Here is a 20806-nt window from a genome sequence, read left to right on the forward strand (position 1 = left end):
GTCCAATGGCTATTATCCACTTTCATTCCCTCGCCAGAAAAGAAGAATGGAAGAAAATGTGAAGATCATAGACTCGTTGGTCTTACGATCCATTCTGTGAAAATGTTTCTGAAAGTCATCCGTCGAACGTTATGTAAAAAATGGGAGCAGTTCGACGGTAAAACACAATTTGGGTTTAGGGAAGGTTTAGGTACAGGAGACACAATACTGGCACCATAAGTCCCTGTTGAAAACTGCTTTCGTCAGGATAAAAATGCAGGCAATTTGTTTTATTGACTATGAAAGAACCTTCGATAGGGTAAAAATGATAAACTTATGGAAACTCTCAAAAGAATGGCTGTAGATCAGAAAGATATGCGCTGTGTAGAAAATTTGTTTTGTACTCAGACAGCACAGATTGTTTGATAATGAGGTCAGTGACTTGCTTAATATCTGTAGAGGAATCCGAGAACGATGCATTCTGGCATACATGTTATTCAAGTTGTACTTGGAGAGTATTTTTCAGGAAGCACTTGGTGATGTAGAAAGAAGCACGAAGGTAAACGGAAACTTCATCAACAACGTTCACTGTGCCGATTATACAGTATTGACTGCCAATAGCTTAGGTGATCTTCAACAACTCGTCAACATAGCAGAAGATTACCAGCAATAATCAAGGTCTGAATTCTTATCACCAAAAAGACGATTTGCATGATTGCCACACGACAGCCCGATTCCTTTACAAATGCAAATCTAAGAGCATTCACTGGGCCAATTATATAGTATTGTTTGCCAATAACTTGAATGACCTTCAACAACTCGTCATCATAGCAGGATACTACCGGCAATAATCAAGGTCTGAATATTTAACACCAAAAAGACGATTTGCATGATTGCCACACGAAAGCCCTACTCCTTTACGAGTGCAAATCTCCGATTCAATGGCTCCTTAATGCAAAGAGTAGACAAGTTCAAGTATTTTTGAATGTAACTCTGTGAAGACTGGAGAATAGCCATAGAGATGAAATGCTGCACAGAGAACGCCCGTAAGGCCTTCATAAAATGTTAAGAAAATTCTCACAAGTACAGATCTTGACCTAAGACACTACATCTGGTGTGTACTTCTATATCGTTCTGAAGGTTGGACGCTAAATATATCAGCAATAAGAAAAACAGAGGCCTTTGAAATGTAGATTTACTACAGAATGCTAGAAGAGTAACTAACACTGAAGTGTTGCCACGAATGCGCAAACAGAGAGAAATGTCAACAGTGTTTCAAAGAAGAAAAGCTGCACACCTGGGGCACATACACTCAGGTCAGAAGAGTCATGAGATAGCGACATGCATGTGTGCAGATGAAGGTAGTATCGCTTACACAAGGTCTAAAATTGTAGTCAGTGCATTTGCGGAGCTGCCATTTGTACTCAGGTGATCCACGTGAAAAGGTGTCCGCCGCGATTATGGCCGCACAGAGGGAATTAATAGGCTCTGAACGCGGAATGGTAACTGGAGATAGAAGCATGGTACATTTCATGTCAAAAATCGTTAGGGAATTCAGTATTCCGAGATCCACAGTGTCAAGAGTGGGCCGAGACTATAAAATCCGAGGCATTACCTCTCACCACGGCCAGCGCAACGGTCGACGGCGTTCACTTAACTGTCAGTAGCAACGGCGTTTGTGTAGAGTTGTCAGTGCTAACAGGCAAACTGTGAGGCGTACGACGAACGTATCCGTTACGACGGTGGGACGAATTTTGGCCTCAATGGGATGGCAGCAAACACTCGACGCCATTGCGTTTGTTGACAGCACATTAAAATTGCTGCACCACGAACATGATGTGCTACAGACGCGAAATTTAACTGACAGGAAGAAGATGCTGTGATATGCAAATGATTAGGTTTTCAGGGCATTCACACAAGGTTCGCGCCGGTGGCCACACGTACAACGTGCTGACATGAGGAAAGTTTCCAACCGATTTCTCATACACAAACACGGCGTTGCCTGGTGAAACACTGTTGTGATGCCTCGTGTAAGGAGGAGAAGTGCGTACCATCACGTTTCCGACTTTGATACACGCCGGATTGTAGCCTATCGCGATTTCGGTTTATCGTATCCGTACATTGCTGCTAGCGTTGGTTGGGATCCAATGACTGTTAGCAGAATATGGAATCGGTGGGTTCAGGACGGTAATACGGAACGCCGTGCTGGGTCCCAACGGCCTCATATCACTAGCAGTCGAGATGGCAGGCATATTATCCGCATGGCTGTAACGGATCGTGCAGCCACATCTCGATCCCTGAATCAACAGATGGGGACGTTTGCAAGACAACAACCATCTGCACGAACAGTTCGACGACGTTTGCAGCAGCATGGACTATCAGCTCGGAGACCTTGGCTGCGGTTACCCTTGAGCTGCATCACTGACAGGGACGCTTGCGATGGTGTACTGAACGACGAACCTGGGTGCACGAATTCGGATGAATCTAGGTTCTGTTTACAGCATCATGGTGGTCGCATCCGTGTTTGGCGACATCGCGGTGAATGCACATTGGAAGCTTGTATCCATACCATCACGCTTGGTGATGGTATGGAGTGCCATTGGTTACACGTCTCGGTCACCTCTTGTTCGCACTGACAGCACTTTGAACCGTGGACGTCACATTTCAGATGTGTTACGACCCGTGGCTCTACGCTTCATTCGATCACTGTGAAACCCTACATTTCATCAGGATAATGCACGACCGCATGTTGCAGGTCCTGTACGGGCCTTTCTGGATACAGAAAATGTTCGACTGCTGCCCTGGCCAGCACATTCCCCAGATCTCTCACGAACTGAAAACGTCTGGTCAATGGTGGCGGAGCAACTGGCTCGTCACAATACTCCCAGTCACTACTCTTGCTGAACTGTGGTACGGTGTTGAAGCTGCATGGGCAGCTGTACCTGTACACGCCATCCAAACTCTGTTTGACTCAATGCCCAGGCGTATCAAGGCCGTTATTACGGCCCGAGGTGGTTGTTCTGGGTACTGCTTTCTTAGCATCTATGCATCCAAATTACTTGAAAATGTAATCACATGTCAGTTCTATTATATTATATTTGTCCAATGAATACCCGTTTATCACCTGCATTTCTTCTTGGTGTAGCAATTTTAATGGCCAGTAGTATAGCTTTCTTTTCTGAGAGCACTCGCGATGTACTGAGATTGTCTCATCGTTCTAAAAAAAAAAAGTGATTAGGATTACCTCATTGACTCATTAGTTCATAGTTCAATAAAACAACAACAAAACTAAATATCATTTATCTTCGCCATTAGAAATATGGAAGCGTTCAAAGAAAATTCGTTTAGTTAGGCGCTAATGTTGATGGCGGCTAGTTTACTAGCTAATATGTGATTGCACTCAGGGTTGGGAACCACTGGTATAGGATCTGTTACGTCGGGAAACGATACATTTTGCCACTCAGCAATTCAGCGACAGTGTGCTCCCATCTAGAGCAGTCAAACTCTTTTTGTTTTAATTACTTCACTGTGAAATCAGTCAAAAGGGAATGGGTACCAGCGGACGAGTCTACAGCAGACGTTGGCGAATCGTTGACACAGTCAGGCCCACACCCACTGCGCTGCTACTGCGTTGAGCTACTAGCTCTGTGTACGAAGCTGTTGTACGAAGCGATGCGACTATTGAACATCGTGCAGATCATTACGATCCGTTTTCACATTCCCAGGATCAGTTCACGGTCACCGCTGCATACGACTCTCTCTGCACTCGTCCATTCTCACATCGCTGTCGCTGCAGCGCAACTTTTATTGTATGACGATCTGGTTTCCTGTGAATAGAACAGGACCATTCTGTCCTGCTTGAACTCAATCACGTATCGATATATCGATCTCTGTCGTCGGCGAGGAATATTAGCATTGGCTCTCGTGGTTACACTTCGTTCGATCACTCTTCGTTGGATGAGATTTTTATGACAGTGACCTTTCGAACACCAGAAAAGAGAACGCTGATCAGTCTACACGCTCACTTCCCCTCTGCAGTTATTGTTGGTACACTGATCAACACGTCCTCTGAGTTTCGTTCCACCATTCCTCGGTGATGCAATTTTCTCCAACTACAGCCTCTACATCAGGCTTCACCCCATTCCGTTCGGAAACGAATACGAATGCCAAGAGCAGAGTGTAAAATATATGAACCAAACCACCATCAATGGGATATCTTTATTCACCTGTTGACGATCGCAGCAGCTATGTCGTATTACCTGCTTCGTATGAATTTCGCTTCTACTTCTTATATTTTTAGAAATCGTGTTAAGTTGTGACTTGTTTAATTATTTTGGTGTTTTTTTGCATTTCGTAATAACAAAGTGGCATTCCTCGTTGTATCATAACGCTGGTTGTCACCGCAACGAAAAGGCTGTATTAGTTGTAGGGATGGATTCGGCCGCTGCATTATTGATAGTATAAAAAAATCCTTGGTAGCAGTCCATGGTTTACAGTGTTGTGGCTAGCGGCTTTATGCGTCCCTCTACTACATTATGGTTTTTGTTCATATTCCATCTGTGTGAACAGTTACAGAACATGACATTAAACTTAATTATTTGTTTCTCTGTGCTGTGAAGGTTTGGTCTCATGTGGTAGCTGGGAGTATTCTAGCGTATATCCGTAGGAATATTTATCGAGCATTGAGAGTTGTCAATAGCTGAAAGGCGACTTTTCAGTTTTTGGGTCAAAGAGGGCGAGTCGTCATTCAAAACGTCATTACTGAAGTCACAGGATATTATCGTCTATTTTTCTCGATTGTTCTACTCTGAATAGTCCCAGCGTGGGCAGTAGTAATGTTGTACCGATCAAAATTTATTTCATTTCATGGCACATATAAATTTGGCCAAGGGCAAGCAGGTAATTGTCATATCGATTGTACGTAATGGATCCTTCGAAGATGCTGTGGTTACCAGATTCATGCGGTTCTCATCCACATCTGCGTCTACATGACTACTCTGCGATTCACAGTTAAGTGCCTGGGAGAGGATTCATCGAACCACATGAACACTGTTTGTCTACCGTTCCACTCTTGAACAACGCGCTGGAAAAAAGGAACACTTAAATCTTTACGTGTGAGCTCTGATTTCTTTCATTTCATTACGATAGTCATTTCTCCCCTGTGCATCAACAAATTATTTTCACAGACCTTGCCACAATGAACATTGCCTCTGTTTTAATGATTACCACCCCACCTGGCGTATCATATCCGTGACACTCTCCCCTATTTCTCAGTAACACGAGACGAGCTGCTCTACTATGAACTTTTTCGATATGCTCCCTCAATCCTATCTGGTAAGGATCGCATATCGCATAGAAATACTCTAGCAAAGGACGAACAAGCGTAGTGTATGCTCTCTCTTTAGTGGGTTTGTTACAGCTTCTAAATTATCTGTTAATAAAGATCAGTCCTTAATCCGCCTTCTCCATAACGTCACGTATGTGATCGTTTCAGTTTAAGTTGTTCATAATTGTAATTACTAGGTGTTTAGCTGAATTGCCGAACTTTAGATTTATGTGGTTTATAATGGATTCATTTTAGTGGTTATGTCGATGACTTCACACAATTCATTATTTAGGGTCAGTTGTCACTTTTCACACCATATAGATATTTTGTCTAAATCATTTTGCAATTGGCTTTGATCTGCTGATGACTTTGCTAGAGACGAATGACGGAATCATCCTCAAACAATCTAAGAGGGCTACTCAGGTTGTCTCCTAAATCATTTATATAGATTAGGAACAGCAGATAACCCGTATCACTTCATTGGGGAAACTTTTTACTCGATAAGTTTCCGTTGGTAACTACGAACTGTGACCTTTCTGACAGGAAACTAGAATCTAGCCCGTAATTTGATTGAAGCCACTTGAGAGGAGCGGTATCAAAAGCCTTTTGGACATGTAGAAATGTGGAATCAATTTGAGATCCCCTATCGACAGTACTCATTACTTCATGACTATACAGAGCTAGTTGTGTTTCACGAGAACGACGTATTCTGTATGCTTGCCGACTATGTATCAACATATCGTTTTCTTCGAAGTAATTCATCAAGTTCTAAGACATATGTTCCAAAACCTTACTGCAAAGCGACGTCAGTGATACATATTTCCTTTCTTGAGATTTGGTGTGACCTTTGCAACTTTCCAATGTTTGGGTACGGATCTTTCGTCGAGTGAGCGCTTGTAAATGAATGTTAAGCATGGAGCTATTATATCAGCATACCCTGGACGGAACCTAGCTGGTATACAATCTGGGCAGAAAGACTTGCCTGTATTAAATGATATGAGTTACTTCGCTGCACTGATGATATCTACTTTACTACGTTACACTGCTACACATCCACTACGTACACTACTACACCCTGGAATTTCACTCTCCAGTTTTTGCCGAAATTCCGATTCTTTGAAGAGTTTTTGAGAATGGAAGTGTAAGCTTTAACTGTTTGTACCTCTTTGCTACTGCAGAGCCATTAACCTTTGCTATAAGTTCGATGATTTATTCGACTGCGAATCTTATCTCGTATTTGTTGATATCGAGGGAAAATGGAGTTGTGATTATGGAGTTATGTAAGGGATACGTAAGAGTAGGCTGGTATCGTACGTGGATTTGCTGGTTCATATGTGCGTGGCCATGTCGCCACGCGCTGTGCCACCTATGTGGGGCGTTCATTTGGATTTGCTCCTAGGTGTGATCGGCCAGTTGATCTTTCCTTGGGTTGGTTCTTTCTTATACTATTATTGCTGCTGCTACTACTACTACTACTGCTGCTGCTATCAATAATAGTAGTGCTATTACTGTTATTATTAATAGCAGTAGTAGTAGTAGTAGTTATTGTTTTGGATTTGGATGTACTATATCAACCGATGTATCCTGAAGTATAGGTACATATTTTCAGTGGTTGCCGGGCTTGTGACCGTGTGAGTGGAGAGCAGAAGTAACTTTTACATTTAGAAGTGTCTGCGTAATAGGTCTGTTAGGACTAATTGTGTACGTATTTCTGTATTATACCTTAGGCTACACAGTGCTTCAGACATTGGTGGTGTTTTTAACTTCGAAATGATATACCTGTAGAGAGAGAAGTCAGCGCTAGTGCAAGAAATACACTTAACTTTCCATGGGAACGTTTAGTGATCGCAGTCCACCGTATTTACTGCATCTAATCTGACTACTGCACTGCGGGACGCTGAAGTCTTACTGTAAATGATTCTTACATTTCTGTATGACAGAACAAGTATACACCAACGACCTTGCCGCATTGATAATACCCGTTCCCGTCAGATCACTGAAGTTAGGTGCTGTTGGGCTGGGCTAGCACCTGGCTGGGTGACCGTCCGATTTGCCAAACGCTGTTGGCAAGCGAGGTGCACTCAGACCTTGTGAGGCAAACTGAGGAGCTGCTTGATTGAGAAGTAGCGGCTCCGGTCTCGGAAAGTGACATACGGCCGGGAAAGCGATGTGCTGACCACATGCCCCTCCATATCCGCATCCAGTGACGCCTATGATGTGAGGATGACACGGCGGCTAGTCGGTACCGTGAGGCCTTCATGGCCTGTCGGAGAGGAGTTTAGTTTTAGTTTTTAGAACAAGTATGTGATTCTGTTGCGCGTCATATACTGAAAATAACAACGTATTGAATCAGAATTTGTTGCCACAATGCAAAGTTTAAGACTTGTGTCTACAGAATTCTTCTCGAGTATTTACCAACTTCCCCGTGAATTGTGTATGCTAAGAAACGGGTATTCATTCTGTAGATACGTGAGCAGTCTATTAATTTATCTGTTAGATTGTTATCAACAGTATGTATCGTCCGGCAGAAAAATGTAGCACGAAATTATAATATACACTTCTAGTTCTTTGTCTTTAAAAGATATATAATTCCGTCAGACTATTGGCTACTGGCTTCCATCTATTCTCATTTTGTTGCCGTCGAGAGAGATAACATTTAAAGTATGCTATTTTAGATTACTCGAGTACGTCACATTACAATTGCTGTGGTGTGTAATTTGCCAACATGCTTATACAGACTTCCGATAAACGTAATACATGGTCAGGATTTTTTTCTGCTTCGCTTGTTGTTATTAATACTGTGTATATGCACCTTTCGTATGTTGTCAGGGAGAGGAAGGAGATTTCAGCAACTTAAGACATTGTTTTTCCCTGTTGTGTCAACATCTACAAGAGATTCCGCGTTAGGTTCTGTACAAAGACCTTTACTTTGTTTTATGCCTGTTAGGCTTTTATTTAACAATATGTGGCCGCTGCTTCTTGACTATTTAGTTACTTTATTTTCTCAGCTTCCAGGGTACCATCCGAGCCAAAGCTATTCGGGTATGGAACGAGTCACTACAAGCAGTATCGTGTACGATATTGCCATGTGTAAACACATGAAGCTAGCCCGTCGCAAATAATTTTGTTATGTCACAACAAACTTTGAATAGGGCCAGACATGCTCACATTCATTTTATTTGCTTTACCCATGTTGACAGTTGCTGTGTTTCAGCACCTAAACCAGTTGATAATGTCTTGTTGTCGAAATTTCGAGTGTGGCATTTATACACTCCTGGAAATTGAAATAAGAACACCGTGAATTCATTGTCCCAGGAAGGGGAAACTTTATTGACACATTCCTGGGGTCAGATACATCACATGATCACACTGACAGAACCACAGGCACATAGACACAGGCAACAGAGCATGCACAATGTCGGCACTAGTACAGTGTATATCCACCTTTCGCAGCAATGCAGGCTGCTATTCTCCCATGGAGACGATCGTAGAGATGCTGGATGGAGTCCTGTGGAACGGCTTGCCATGCCATTTCCACCTGGCGCCTCAGTGGGACCAGCGTTCGTGCTGGACGTGCAGACCGCGTGAGACGACGCTTCATCCAGTCCCAAACATGCTCAATGGGGGACAGATCCGGAGATCTTGCTGGCCAGGGTAGTTGACTTACACCTTCTAGAGCACGTTGGGTGGCACGGGATACATGCGGACGTGATTTGTCCTGTTGGAACAGCAAGTTCCCTTGCCGGTCTAGGAATGGTAGAACGATGGGTTCGATGACGGTTTGGATGTACCGTGCACTGTTCAGTGTCCCCTCGACGATCACCAGAGGTGTACGGCCAGTGTAGGAGATCGCTCCCCACACCATGATGCCGGGTGTTGGCCCTGTGTGCCTCGGTCGTATGCAGTCCTGATTGTGGCGCTCACCTGCACGGCGCCAAACACGCATACGACCATCATTGGCACCAAGGCAGAAGCGACTCTCATCGCTGAAGACGACACGTCTCCATTCGTCCCTCCATTCACGCGTGTTGCAACACCACTGGAGGCGGGCTGCACGATGTTGGGACGTGAGCGGAAGACGGCCTAACGGTGTGCGGGACTGTAGCCCAGCTTCATGGAGACGGTTGCGAATAGTCCTCGCCGATACCCCAGGAGCAACAGTGTCCCTAATTTGCTGGGAAGTGGCGGTGCGGTCCCCTACGGCACTACGTAGGATCCTACGGTCTTGGCGTGCATCCGTACGTCGCTGCGGTCCGGTCCCAGGTCGACGGGCACGTGCACCTTCCGCCGACCACTGGCGACAACATCGATGTACTGTGGAGACCTCACGCCCCACGTGTTGAGCAATTCGGCAGTACGTCCACCCGGCCTTCCGCATGCCCACTATACGCCCTCGCTCAAAGTCCATCAACTGCACATACGGTTCACGTCCACGCTGTCGCGGCATGCTACCAGTGTTGAAGACTGCGATGGAGCTCCGTATGCCACGGCAAACTGGCTGACACTGACGGCGGCGGTGCACAAATGCTGCGCAGCTAGCGCCATTCGACGGCCAACACCGCGGTTCCTGGTGTGTCCCCTGTGCCGTGCGTGTGATTATTGCTTGTACAGCCCTCTCGCAGTGTCTGGAGCAAGTATGATGGGTCTGACACACCGGTGTCAATGTGTTCTTTTTTCCATTTCCAGGAGTGTAATAAATATGTGCATTCAATGGCGAAAATGCTGTCGTCCAAAAAATTCAGCGAGACTCCGAACTCAATTCAAGTGCAATTATGAATCATACGTAGTCCACAGAATACTCGTGAAAATTAAAAGTAAAGAAGAAAAACAATACAGCAAAATATTTGCGATATAATTAATAGCCATTACAGGGAAAGGCTATAAACGACTACGAGATACTCCTGTTCAGAATAAAAGGAGTGTGCAGTTAATAAGCCTTTCTACGTGGTTTTGAAAATTTGTGGTCTTTCAATCAATCGTCAGATATGCTAAAGGGCTATTGAAGATGGAAGCTGCAGAATAGTTCACTTCTTTCTATGCAGTGGTTAAAGAAGTGTTATCCAAGGGAAAATCGTTTCTTTGTACGGTATTCACTGAGTGCAAGCTGCATAACCAATTGTGTGAAAATTATTAACCACGAAACTTACGAAGCGTATGTACAGGAATAGCAGTGTTAGGATTCCGTTACGGTTGAACAACCAGCTACGCGAAGTTCGCATCTGTCGCTGTGGATCGAACTAAACGGCCTTTTATAGAAGTATTCTTTGTGAGTACATAAAGTTGTCCTCAAACATAACTACATAGGAGGTAACATAGTGAAAATAAGCAAAGTAAACATGCTCTCGCGTTTAAAGGACAATAGGAGTGCAGATCGTTTTTTCTACTTAAGATTTATTGGATTGAGGTCATATTCTGTTTGTTATGTTGATTGCATGTGACGCTTTTGACGCATCTAGTGTGTCTGCCCTTTTGGTTATAATTGAGGTTTTGACGTTGCCGATGCTAAAGCTCGTGCTGGTATAGCTACTGTTGTTATTACTGCAGAATCTGCTGGGCTGGCTGCAGCCAACTGTTGTGTAGCGGATCGGAGAACACGCTTCTTCCCGTGCCAGATGGTACGGACATGCATTTCGCTAGCAGATGCATTTGTCACGCGGAAATGCCACAGGTGACTACGGTACGCGCACTTTTACCACGGCTGGCTGCACCACGAAATACAACCGCACTCTATGGATTCTCGATTTTGGATTCTCAGGGTGAGCTACCGACATATAATAAGGACCTAGAATTGGGAAACTGGAAGCTGAAAGACATACCTCAACATTGTAGAATGAGAAAAATTAAAAACTAAACGATAAAAAAAGTTGAAGGCCTCAGTTGGGGAGAAGGACACAAAATCAAATTTCGCAGGTTGAGAGGGTATTTGATGTTACTGCAGTGATTACAAAATCGAGCCAAACTTACAAATAACTTGGCAGTATGAGCTCACTTATCAGTACTACGTTGCACCTACTTTGGCCTAGATGATGCACTGATTCGTTTGCTGGCCCACAGCTGTTATAACTCGTCCGTAATATTCTGGATTCTGGCACAAGGTGGAGTTAACATCCGAGATGGTCCCCCACATGTTCTATCAGGGACAGATCTGGGAATCTTGCTGGCCACGAAAGTACCTCGTCATCAAGCAAACAGTTCATAGAGACACGTGGTTCGTGTGGACGTAACAGTGTTCCGTTGAAAAATGGCACCATGATGTTGTCGCATGATAACTGTCACATCAAGACACTATCGTGACCGACAGGTCCTAGTACCAGCTCTGGACGAAGGCGTGTCCTGCGTGGCGCAATGAGGACATTGACGACAGTGTCGATTGAGATCTACTAAGTTTTATTTAATGGAGTGAGAGGGAGAAAGTACCCTAAGATGCTTAGCGTAGATGATTTTTGAACGGAGAGGAGAAGTTGTTGGCCTCGTAGGAAGCGAAAACACTTAAGAATTCAGTTTAAAAACAATTTATTTCCAAGTAGTTCAGTCTTATTCGAAGTGTCACTTTATAGTGAGTTGAGGCGCGGCTGTAGTTCTGCTTCTTCCACTTACCTGTTATTACTGTCGTGGCCTATGCACCGGCCGTGTGTATACTGGTTTTTTATGGGCTTTTTTTACGAATTTCTCCGTGTGGATGTTTTTCCTATCTCTTCCGAAGGCCTTCCTAAATGTTCTTCTAGAACCTTCGCGATCATTCTAGCTTTGTGGCTGCATCGCCTTGGTGGCCGAGGGTGTTGTCTTCGCCTAGCCAATAAATCTACCTTCATACGTAGTATTGATCCACTTTCTGACGTCCGCCTGACACCACACATCGTTCATTGCCTTAACAGATCTCATAACAAAATTTTTCTCCTTTCCTTGCAGCCGCCGCGCTTCTTAAATTAATAAAATGTTGTAGTTGTGACAACACAAGTTGTCCGTGACGTACCGTTGTGCCGTCAGAGTCCCCTCAATCACTATCAACAGTGATCTGAATTGATACCCCGTGGCTCCCCACACCATTACGCAAGGAGCAACACCGCCGTTCCTCTCCAAAACATTGGAAGGATGGGACCTGCCCACAGCTCGTCGTAGTATCTCCTTCGATGGTCATCTGTGATAGGGCTGAACGCAGTGCGACGCCATTCACCAGCAGGCCATGCTTCCCCGTCACGGCACCACTGCCAAACGGAGCCTTTTTTGTGTTGGGTGTTAACGTCAACCGTTAATTGCCTAGTCCGGCTGTTAGTACTCTCGGACAGAAACTAAGTCCGCAACCCACAACTGACCACCTGAAAAGTTCCGCCACACGTTTTTATCCCCATCATTCTGTGATATGGTCAACATTCCATAGCCGTCCTTATTATTTAGTGATTATTAAGTCATACGCTTTGTATGTCTTTATAGCACACTTTGTTTTAGAGCCCGCATCTCGTGGTCGTGCGGTAGCGTTTCCGCTTCCCACGCCCGGGTTCGATTCCCGGCGGGGTCAGGGATTTTATCTGCCTCGTGATGTCTGGGTGTTGTGTGGTGTCCTTAGGTTATTTAGGTTTAAGTAGTTCTAAGTTCTAGGGGACTGATGACCATCGATGTTAAGTCCGCTAGTGCTCAGAGCCATTTTTGAACTTTGTTTTAGAAAGCATAACTGGCGTTTCTTGGCTAAAAGTTTCATGACATTACAGGTGATCATTCTTCACTGATAAGGGAATGGATCAGTCAGACATGTCCGCACCTAACCTCAAATTTTTCTCACAGTAGATTATACCAAAAGAAATGCACTGTAGAATTTTGACTGCTAAAGCGCACTGCAAGTATTTTTTTTAAGTATTGAAGGTACTCATTATTGCTGCACTAAGTACTGCTTATAACAGAAGTTCGTACAGCCATTCCTGCCTAGCGCAAGAATCTGCGAATACGCAGATGAAGTCGTGACACGCGAACGTAGCCCCAAGCAGTGCGAAGTCCAAAGCGCTCACACGTGAATTTTAAACACTTAAAGCATAATAAAAATGCCTTAAAAATTAATTTTTTGAATAAAGTGAGGTCGACATCTTAACTGCTGCAAATATAGTTGTTACACAAGTGATTAGAAAATCAAGCCAGTGTATGATGCTACATTATAAACGAATTCCATCAATCGGTTATTTAATTTGTTGACTTTAAATATTTTATGTTAATTCTTGCAGCACAGTTCTTGTGATAGTTTTTGAATAATGTATATTATGTTAACTATGAAACAGTTCCGTGTTTATTCCCTGTATTTGTCGCAATAATGATAAGTGTCTATTGGATGACGAAAACATTTCCTTACATTCGCCACAGCTGATAAAAGAAAATTAATGCATGCAGGCATTTCACTGTAATTATTACTTTTATTCATACGGAATTGGGTTGAAGTAAGAAACAGTCGTGGCCTTTCTGCCTGTAATGCTGCGTACCACGCATTCTAAAACAAATTCGTAAAACGTGGTACCGGTAATGCAAAGTAACAATGTACAAATAAATGACGTTTAGCAACAGTATCGGAAATTATCTTTGTCCAAGAACTTAGTAAAAAATGCTTTCATCTTAGAAGCATTTCTTTACCAATAGGCGGAATCACGCTATTAGCTCCGAGTGGAATCCAAATTATATTAACAGTCTTTTCGTTGTTCTCCTACTGATAAAGGTGTGGTTAAATATAGACCAAGAGTTCAACAAAAACAATGAATTAATTTCTGTAACTGGTAAGATGATGTTTCAGCTGTAGCATCGAAAATTATTCTCTCCCATTTTTCCACATTTTGCTACGTCGATTACTAGAGTTTTGTAACTAAATAGTCCTTAATTTTACTTTTGGTTTACGAAGACATCCCAAGCTGTGGAAACATTAATTCATTGATACTTACCACTGGAATTGTTGTATACGGATGTGTCGTAGCATTCATCGACTGAACAAACGACTCTTGTTTCTGTTTTTCGCTCGAAATGATAAAGTACTGTTTGTCCGTAGATCTTGAACGAAGCCTGACTGATTTCCTTTATACACAGCTTTTTAAAGGATAACAAGAAGCTTAGTCTTCACTTTCGTTACGAATTTCGCCATAGTATTACCTATTAATAACATCTGTATACGTTTACTTGTAAACTTCGTCATTTTGCGTCTTCCTTTTCCGTATAATTTCGTGAATCCATATAATCAGATGGCATATCTGGCAGATCACCCTCAGTAATCGTGAACTGACTACCGTGAACAGTTCTAAGTCTTTAGAATGGTTCTTTTTCCACACTTTCGCGAGTTTCATTTTGGCGCGTATTGCGTATTTCGTTGTTGTTGTTGTGGTCTTCAGTCCTGAGACTGGTTTGATGCAGCTCTCCATGCTACTCTATCCTGTGCAAGCTTCTTCATCTCCCAGTACCTACTGCAACCTACATCCTTCTGAATCTGCTTAGTGTACTCATCTCTCGGTCTCCCTCTACGATTTTTACCCTCCACACTGCCCTCCAATGCTAAATTTGTGATCCCTTGATGCCTCAAAACATGTCCTACCAATCGATCCCTTCTTCTAGTCAAGTTGTGCCACAAACTTCTCTTCTCCCCAATCCTATTCAATACCTCCTCATTAGTTACGTGATCTATCCACCTTATCTTCAGTATTCTTCTGTAGCACCACATTTCGAAAGCTTCTATTCTCTTCTTGTCCAAACTAGTTATCGTCCATGTTTCACTTCCATACATGGCTACACTCCAAACAAATATTTTCAGAAATGACTTCCTGACACTTAAATCTATATTCTATGTTAACAAATTTCTCTTCTTCAGAAACGCTTTCCTTGCCATTGCCAGTCTACATTTTATATCCTCTCTACTTCGACCATCATCAGTTATTTTACTTCCTAAATAGCAAAACTCCTTTACTACTTTAAGTGTCTCATTTCCTAATCTAATTCCCTCAGCATCACCCGATTTAATTGGACTACATTCCATTATCCTCGTTTTGCTTTTGTTGATGTTCATCTTATATCCTCCTTTCAAGACATTGTCCATTCCGTTCAACTGCTCTTCCAAGTCCTTTGCCGTCTCTGACAGAATTACAATGTCATCGGCGAACCTCAAAGTTTTTACTTCGTCTCCATGAATTTTAATACCTACTCCAAAATTTTTCTTTTGTTTCCTTTACTGCTTGCTCAATATACAGATTGAATAACATCGGGGAGAGGCTACAACCCTGTCTCACTCCTTTCCCAACCACTGCTTCCCTTTCATGCCCCTCGACTCTTATGACTGCCATCTGGTTTCTGTACAAATTGTAAATAGCCTTTCGCTCCCTGTATTTTACCCCTGCCACCTTTAGAATTTGAAAAAGAGTATTCCAGTCAACATTGTCAAAAGCTTTCTCTAAGTCTACAAATGCTAGAAACGTAGGTTTGCCTTTCCTTAATCTTTCTTCTAAGATAAGTCGTAAGGTCAGTATTGCCTCACGTGTTCCAACATTTCGACGGAATCCAAACTAATCCTCCCCGAGGTCCGCATCTACGAGTTTTTCCATGCGTCTGTAAAGAATTCGCGTTAGTATTTTGCAGCTGTGACTTATTAAACTGATAGTTCGGTAATTTTCACATCTGTCAGCACCTGCTTTCTTTGGGATTGGAATTATTATAATCTTCTTGAAGTCTGAGGGTATTTCGCCTGTCTCATACATCTTGCTCACCAGCTGGTAGAGTTTTGTCATGACTGGCTCTCCCAAGGCCGTCAGTAGTTCTAATGGAATGTTGTCTACTCCGGGGGCCTTGTTTCGACTCAGGTCTTTCAGTGCTCTGTCAAACTCTTCACGCAGTATCGTATCTCCCATTTCGTCTTCATCTACATCCTCTTCCATTTCCATAATATTGTCCTCAAGTACATCACCCTTGTATAAACCTTCTATATACTCCTTCCACCTTTCTGCCTTCCCTTCTTTGCTTAGAACTGGGTTGCCATCTGAGCTCTTGATATTCATACACGTGGTTCTCTTCTCTCCAAAGGTCTCTTTAATTTTCCTGTAGGCAGTATCTATTTTACCCCTAGTGAGATAAGCTTCTACATCCTTACATTTGTCCTCTAGCCATTCCTGTTTAGCCATTTTGCACTTCCTGTCGATCTCATTTTTGAGACGTTTGTATTCCTTTTTGCCTGCTTCATTTACTGCATTTTTATATTTTCTCCTTTCATCAATTAAATTCAATATTTCTTCTGTTACCCAAGGATTTCTAGCAGCCCTCGTCCTTTTACCTACTTTATCCTTTGCTGCCTTCACTACTTCATCCCTCAGAGCTACCCATTCTTCCTCTACCGTATTTCTTTCCCCTATTCCTGTCAATTGTTCCCTTATGCTCTCCCTGAAACTCTGTACAACCTCTGGTTCTTTCAGTTTATCCAGGTCCCATCTCCTTAATTTCCCACATTTTTGCAGTTTCTTCAGTTTTAATCTACAGGTCATAACCAATAGATTGTGGTCAGAGTCCACATCTGCCCCTGGAAATGTCTTACAACTTAAAACCTGGTTCCTAAATCTCTGTCTTACCATTATATAATCTATCTGATACCTTTTAGTATCTCCAGGGTTCTTCCACGTATACAACCTTCTTTCATGATTCTTAAACCAAGTGTTAGCTATGATTAAGTTGTGCTCTGTACAAAATTCTACTAGGCGGCTTCCTCTTGCATTTCTTTGCCCCAATCCATATTCACCTACTATGTTTCCTTCTCTCCCTTTTCCTACACTCGAATTCCAGTCACCCATTACTATTAAATTTTCGTCTCCCTTCACTATCTGTATTTCGTACTTGGTGTAAATTTTTCTGCCATTTACACAATTCACTTTCAGATTTTATGAAACGAAACCGGCTGTGTACACTGCTTAACCTTAAGAACTTTCGCTATACTTCGTTTAACCAAAAGAATTACAGCCTTTACTTCAGGAATGAAAACTATTACTGTACATGTTTCCTTTGGTATTGGAAGGCATTGTATTTTTGTTCGGTACTTTAATTAGCACAACAGTCATCGTTCGAACCACAATTCTCTGCATCGTAAGATTTATTTCCTGTTTCTTTTAACGTTTACAAAATTTCCAACGAAATGTCGACATCATTCGAACGAATTTCCAAGAAATTAACTAATAAATAACACGTCTTAGGTCTCCAGAAGAATTAGATGATTTTGATAGTATACCACGTTCTTCATATTTCATCTTTAATTAGAAACTCTGGAACCTGCGGAGAGACAGATACTAATAGCAAGCATATACGAAGAAGAAACGAAGAAAAATAATTCAGTTTCATTTCCATTGCAGCACTTACGGTATCGCAAAAGAAACTGCTAACTGGAAATTTGGAAATTGTGGTAAGTTTCTATGGGAACAAACTCCTGAGATCATTGGTCCCTAGGCTTACACACTACTTAATCTAACTTAAATTAATTTATGCTACGGACAACACATACACCCATGCCCGAGGGAAGACCCCCACCTACCGACGGGGGGAGGGGGTGGGGGGTGGCGCGAACCGCAGAAAGGCGCCCTAACCCGCGTAGCTGCCGCGTGCGACAAACTGCTAATTATAATGGGTATTAAATAAGCTGTGAATTCTAGTGAGTAGTAACTATGAATTGTGACAGACAAACTATTAACGAAAACTTAAATTAGCTTTACAAATTATGATCGCGGCCTGCCGTGTATCTGTTTACCAATGTGCCGACAACCAAAGATATGCGCCTGCCATGTTGGGCATGTGCTGCCTGCTACAAGTTCCGTAGTGGTGCACAATTTTCCAGCCTCCTGGCGAGCTAAGAATTTGGTAACCTTCAGCATTTATATAAAAAAAACACTTGCATTGTGTCTTACCAGCTGCATCCCCATTTGTCTGGCGGCATAGTTGTTACGAAACATCCCACTTATTTTTATTTTGGTTCAGGTAAGAATTCTGAGAGAGAATCAGTAAGCAGGACGGTGTGAACTGAATCCTCTCCCTCTCAGCGAACTCTGTAGTGTAAACGAACGTTCTTTGATGTTAATACACAGAGTTGTGAGCTGTTAGACGGCAATAAGCGCCCATAATACCATGCACCCCTTTGGCGTCGCACAGGTTTTGCATAGCAACGAGAAGAGACCATACCCATCTCCATTAGGAGGAGACCCCTCTTCCCTATTTGCAAATTCGCCGCAGGCACTGCTCATGCCGGTAGATGCCCGTTGTCAGACGTCACATACTTCCATTTCAACTAAGCAAGATACAGCGTGATTCATTGTTACACAAAACTTATTTTCCCACGGTCCTCTGACGACAATGGTGGAGCCTGGTGTGTGATTTATAACCAGTTCACAGCTGCTGAAAACGGCTATGGTAGCTGCAGGACGTACCTCGTATAGATAGTCATGATGAAAGTGGTAGCTAACGACACAACTTCACCGTCTGTGTGGGGATGACGATGGAACATAGACCTGTTCCCAGAACGATCTGTTAAGCGGTAGGCATTACGTGGGGATCAGGATGTGTGCAAATTTGGCCGCATGTGGAATAGAGCGCCGTCCCAGTTCCTGTCCAGCCATCCAAATCTGATTCCTCCCAGTCATCTCGAACGAATATTGGGATGGTTCCTTCCATCAGCCTTCGGTCGATTTGCTGCATTTTCAACCTTCACAATTTTGTTCCGTTACATTTCCACTTGACTGTTAAATTGGAAGCAGTTAATGTGGGCATGAAACAAGATCCTATTGACTTATTACGCCAAATTCATCCAGTCGTTTGAATGTCTCAGTAGTCTTTTTGCTAACAGAACGGTTCACTGTGTTCTATTGAGACACTTTTGGTAACTACGCAAGGAAGGAATGAAGATTAGGGTTTAACGTCCCATCGACAACGAGATCATTAAAAATGGAACACAAGCTCATATTGTGTGTAGGTCGGCGAACGAAATCGGCCGTGCACTTTCAAAGGAAACAACCGTGCATTTTCCTGGAGCAAATTAGGGTTACCACAGATTGCCTAAATCGGGAGGGTCGGACGGGGATTCGAACTGTTGCCCTCCCGAATGCGAGTCCAGTGTGTAACAGCGGATCTGCACTCTGTTGCAGACTGGAGGTTCAATCTTCAACGAATCGCCACGATTCGGCAACCTAGTCTCTGGTATAGTTTCTCCCGGAAGACAAAGTGAAGCTGAATTAGGGAGTGAGCTTCCGTGAAGTTGGAAAAGGGAGTAGAGAGGTGATGGCAACTTGAAACTTTGAATCAGAAAGTGATATATGCTGGAATGCCTCAGTTGTGTTGGTTGCAAAAGACAAAGATCTGGATTCAAATCTCGGTCCCTAAATATCGAACCCGTTTCAAGTGATCGTCTGCCTGATACGTACAAAACTATGACTTACGGGATGTCGATATTGACAACACACTTGGTTAATCAGTGAAATTGAATAAAAGTATACGCATAGATCTTTTTGCCCGGATGAGCTCTGACGCCACGTTCAGTCACATCTAAGATCTGGCGAGCTAGGGGGTGGAGGGGCGGCAGCACATCAATTGGAACTAGCCACTGTGTTTTTCGAACCACTCCATCACTCTCCTGGCCTAGCGACATGGCGCATTATCTTGTTGAAAAATGCCACTGTCGTCAGGAAACAGCATCGTTATGAAGCGATGTACGTGGTCTGCAACCAGTGTACGATACTCCTTCGCCGTAATGGTGCTTTGCACGAGCTCCATTGGACCCGTGGATGTGCACGTGAATGTTTGCCGCAGCTTTATTTAATTAATTAACTGTTTGCAGTTGCAATCGAGCCACCATACGTTGCACAGTTGACAATTTTTACGTACTATTTATTATTTTGTGTATAGTGCAAACGTCCTTATACATTGTGAATTTAATTTCAAAATTTTAACTCTTTGTGTGTATTTCACAAGAATCTTGTCAAATGTCAGTTGACTCGTGATTGAATTGTTATTAAATTGATTGAATTGTTATTAAATAAAGCTATTTGATGGGAATGATGAATGACGTATCAAGTTGGGCCACCCTTCCACGTTTTTTCCTTAAATTAATCCCGATCCTTGTTCCTGGCTCAGTCTGTCGCTTATAAAAAGGTAAACGGTCGAAGTTCACTGTTATGATGAATTGAGGCAAAGAAAAGATTTAAAAAATACATTTGTTAATTTTTTGTCGTCGGTTAGAAGGTAAACCGGATTTCTCGTTTCGCGTAAATATTTTCCCTCTTCATTTGTCCATGTCGTAGTATCGCAGCCTGACTGCGATGTCACAAGTTGGTGCACTGGCTCCGGCTCTTCTTCGACGACGCCCTATGCAGCCATGAGTAATTATTAGGTGGGATTGCAGCTAAAGCAACGTGCGGATTCTTTAGAAGTAGAACCAACGTTGTCTAGGAGAAGTCTAAAATTGCTAAGCGTATGAAGATAAGCGGTAGGAATTACGAATAGGACGTTGGTTGTGAACTAAGCTGCAGTCAA

The sequence above is a fragment of the Schistocerca gregaria genome, chromosome 1 (assembly GCF_023897955.1).
Source record: "Schistocerca gregaria isolate iqSchGreg1 chromosome 1, iqSchGreg1.2, whole genome shotgun sequence".
In the NCBI taxonomy this organism is placed as follows: domain Eukaryota; kingdom Metazoa; phylum Arthropoda; class Insecta; order Orthoptera; family Acrididae; genus Schistocerca; species Schistocerca gregaria.